This window comes from Rhipicephalus microplus, chromosome X, assembly GCF_043290135.1.
Source record: "Rhipicephalus microplus isolate Deutch F79 chromosome X, USDA_Rmic, whole genome shotgun sequence".
Taxonomy (NCBI): domain Eukaryota; kingdom Metazoa; phylum Arthropoda; class Arachnida; order Ixodida; family Ixodidae; genus Rhipicephalus; species Rhipicephalus microplus.
Genome location: NC_134710.1, coordinates 301,433,655 through 301,437,588, shown reverse-complemented (window position 1 = coordinate 301,437,588; position 3,934 = coordinate 301,433,655). Strand labels below are relative to the sequence as shown.

Here is a 3,934-nt window from a genome sequence, read left to right as displayed (position 1 = left end):
CGGCAACTAGCACTCGAGAAGCCTGCAATGTGTGTTTGTGTGCCGGTAACAGTTTGTTCGCTTGACTTTCCAGTCTCTCAGTTGGGTGCTGTGCGACATTTTGGATTGACAGCATTTTGACACGTTACTTGAGTGACCCCAAGTACGTACGGAAACGTATGAACTATACGCGCTCGGTTCTTGCTTCGCCACTAGTTAGCCCGTACGCTTCTATTTACTTCAGAGCAATGTACTGTTCGGGTGTGAAACGATGTTCGTTGTGAACAGTGGTGCTGTGTTGACGTTCCAAGACTTGTGAACAAGCTGTGCTCGTGTGACTGAAAATTGAAAGAGAGCGTTGATAACTGTTTTGCCCTGCGAAGTTGTGGTGGGGCAGCTTGGCGCTTTTGTTTATTAAGTCGGCACTTCTCCTTTTTGTGATAACCATAGTCCTAGCGCTGTGATGTGATCAACCAAAGCTGCGAGATGCTACACTCTGTTGTGGATCGTGTTACTTTGGAAGCGCGCCTAGACTGTTCTTCAGTTACAACTTGAGAGTTCTATGTGACAGCGAGAGCCCGTGAACGTCAAGCTTCCCTTCGGCCCCAGAAAAAACAAAGATTTCACCGGTGCCTTGCTTTGGATGAAGTTGTAGGCCAATATCGCCAAACTACAGGTTTCCGAGTTCGTCTGGCCATCGTTTTGCACGGCACTAGAGCCTCAATTGACAACAGCCGGTCATGGCCAGTTCTTACACTTTATCAATGGACGTGCACGCCTGGCCAGCCCTTCATTGCTGTCATTGGCAGCTTCCAGTCTGCAGATGCCCTTTGCCTGTTGGCCGTACTTGGTTCCTCATGACACCGACGGCTACTAAATTCTGCCATCGGTGAGTTCACCTTGCAGAACTAAATTTCACCGGTACTATAATTCACGCAGTTCTATAACGTGTGCAATTTTTAAGCCCATCAGATGTAATGTTTCTCTATGGTAAGTTGAAGCATGAAAAATTTACTACTACTGTTATATACATACATATATTATGGAGCAAATACATAAAAAGTTTTTTGTGATTTGATACAAGTGAGCTCTTGTTTGATTATAAGGTTGGGCCTGTCGATTGACCACGTTTGATAGTTGGAAAGTTAATGTGAATTTATTTTTCAGGAGCCAGGTTGCACTTAAAAAATTTATGTTATTTTGGAAAATTAGTTCTATAAACGATTACCACTGTGGTGGTACTATACTTCAGTAGGACATATATATTGCGGTACGTAAATTTTACATGAGGCTTCAGTTTATTTCAAAGTGAATATAGCAGATTTTGGTCCCTTTAACGAAGTGATAGCTTCCTCAAATAAGTATTAGAAGTGAGTGCTTTTAATGATTGTTTTTAAATATCTCGTTTTTGGCTCTTCACAGATCGCAGAGATTGGTTTGTTAAGGTCCTGTGATGCATCGGTTGCACATTCTGGCACGTCAATCCTCACCATTACTTGGAGCACCTGTACAAAAATAGGAAGGACACGTTTTTCCTAACTGTGCAAGCCTATGTCACTGCTGGGACTGTTATCATTCAGCGGATGTGGCATGGAAGCATGCATGGCAGCCTCATCTGGAAGGACTGTGATCTGCTTGGGAGCTTCGAGCGCTCAAAACTGCCTAACGGCTGGCTGCAAGGTTAGTTTTTCTTTAATACATACGATTACGTGAACACCACTTACTGTGCACAAATTGAAAACCCAAGCATGGTTGCTTTCAGTGGATACCTGTAATATTCTTACACATAATTCTTATGCAACATATATAGAACTAAATTGCAAGATAATTGAGAATGTTGAAAGCTGAAAGCCTGCAGCTTATGAATGAAACTCCAATAATCTGAGACTCAAAAGCTTGTGCTTTGAAACGAGCACAAATACTTTGATTCCTTATTGAGCTCTCGAGCTTGTGACTCCTTTTGTGGATCAAGTGCTCTAGAAGGAAATAGCAAGTGGGTGAAAACTGCCTGGCTGTTCACAACTTGCAAGGAGAAAGACCTATTGAAGAAGCCTCAGATGACATAGGGCCAGTAACTGCATTTTTTACCTAATGTAGCTTTTTCTCTCTCAGTGCTGTTGCTTGTGTTTCAGCCGAACATGTTCACCACGATTGCATAGTGATATATATTTTTCTACAAATTTTACTTGACCTAAGTATGCATTGTTGATCTCTTAAGGTGACGTTAAGTGTGTTTCAAAGCCATGGCTTCTCATTTCTCTGTCTGTGGCTAGCCTATTTCAGTAGCAGAGCGATGCAGCTAGCACACATGCAATCCAAGTCATAGAGCGCTCCTTTGCTGTTCTGTGCAGGACGCAGCATATCCATCCGGCAAGACACTGGTATCAACAATAATGGTGAGTGTTGGTGGCACCTGTAGGAACCCGTTGTGTTTCTTGCGTATGATTATTTCCCCCGATGAAGTGCATTTTTGAAAGGTTTTGTTCATTTAGAATAATAGATGTCAGCAACAAGCACACTCATAATACACAAAATCTTTGTGTCTTCTAGACTGCCCATTTGCTCCTATACGCAGTACGGTGAGCTAGCTATGTTAGACAGCCTTAAAGTTATGAACATTGGCTGTTGTGTTGTAATGCAGTCTAACTTGTGTTTCTTAGTGAACTTATTTGTGGTCTGCTTCTCGCACCTAATGTAAAGTCAAAATAGAAGAAACCTTATTGGCTTTTTATGTCTGGCAGAAGTTTCATGCCTTCATCTATAACATTGTAGTTTTGCTCTTGTATCATATTAAATATATTTTCAGTCTTCACTGTTTGTGTGTGTGTGTGTGTGTTGAGGCTTGTCATTGGCTTCTGAAAATACAATATCTGTAAATATGAGCACATAATAGACAACTATACACTCTTGCATGTAGCATGGTTGTAACAATGATCTGTATTTTTCTAAGTTCCAGCACTAACAAGGGGTTTGGTGCTCCACAGTCATGTACAGTGCATCAAGAACAGAGCACAGAAGACCAACAAGTGTAAAGGGACTGCCAGTGACTGTTCTCCTGCTCAAAGTTTACAACAGCAGAAAGAGCACAATGTGATGTCAGGAGCAGCTGCTGCTTAACTTCTTAGCAGTGCATTATTCAGCTGTTCAATTTCTTGCATTCGAAATTATTTAAATTTTGCATGGAAGATACCAAACTATGACACTAATTTAAAGGCTGCTGTAGTGTTAGTGGGCAAATATTTTTGAGCTGAAGTTTTTAACATGTGTGTTAAGTGCCTGCGTGCCTCTACATTTACATGCCAGAAATCACAGCATCTATGGTCGCCAATGGTAACTGTGTTTGCATTCTTTGTAGTACAAGAAGTAAAGCCATGGATGCAGTAATCATGTACTTAGTCGATATAATCCTTCAGTGTACACTCATTTGTATAGCACCAATGATGACATGAGTGTATAAGCTCTGGGAAGTGAATCTATGTGGATTATTTTATTTGGAAGGAAGAGGATCATCACTACTCCTAGTATATCTTAACAGTATATTTTAGTGCTTGGGTATTATCCCACTGCCTGTCCGTCCTTCAACAGTCTACTTCTCTACTGTGTAAGTGTAACTTTTTAAATGTATACTTTGCTCAGATAGGTTTGTTCATAACGTAATGCAAGTGACTTATCATCTATGCAGCTCTACTCAGACTAGAAATAAAAGTATTTATTTTTATGTGTAGCTAAAGCATGCATTCGCTTGTGTTTTTATAGGTGCCTGTACAATTTTTTAGCCTTACAAAAGTGCTGGTATACTCTAATATTGAATCTGGCATCTTAATATAATTTGTTAGTGGAAGTAAGAATGTGTTTACAACCAATATTACTATCCTCAGATGAACTGTGAAAACTCTGTCAAGATTTATTTACATTTTCTGAACTTTGTGAAGGCAAATGTTGTTATGTTCTTTTA

The 3,934-nt window shown here is 40.4% G+C and overlaps 1 long non-coding RNA gene across 1 annotated transcript; it reads left to right on the top strand.

Annotated features, from left to right (window-relative positions):
• The first annotated feature begins 556 nt into the window (after window positions 1–556).
• On the top strand, window positions 557–2,432 carry LOC142777196 (uncharacterized). The gene is made up of 3 exons (XR_012887971.1): window positions 557–868; window positions 1,402–1,659; window positions 2,331–2,432. It is a non-coding gene; the product is annotated as an uncharacterized LOC142777196 (long non-coding RNA).
• The last annotated feature ends 1,502 nt before the right edge of the window (window positions 2,433–3,934 follow it).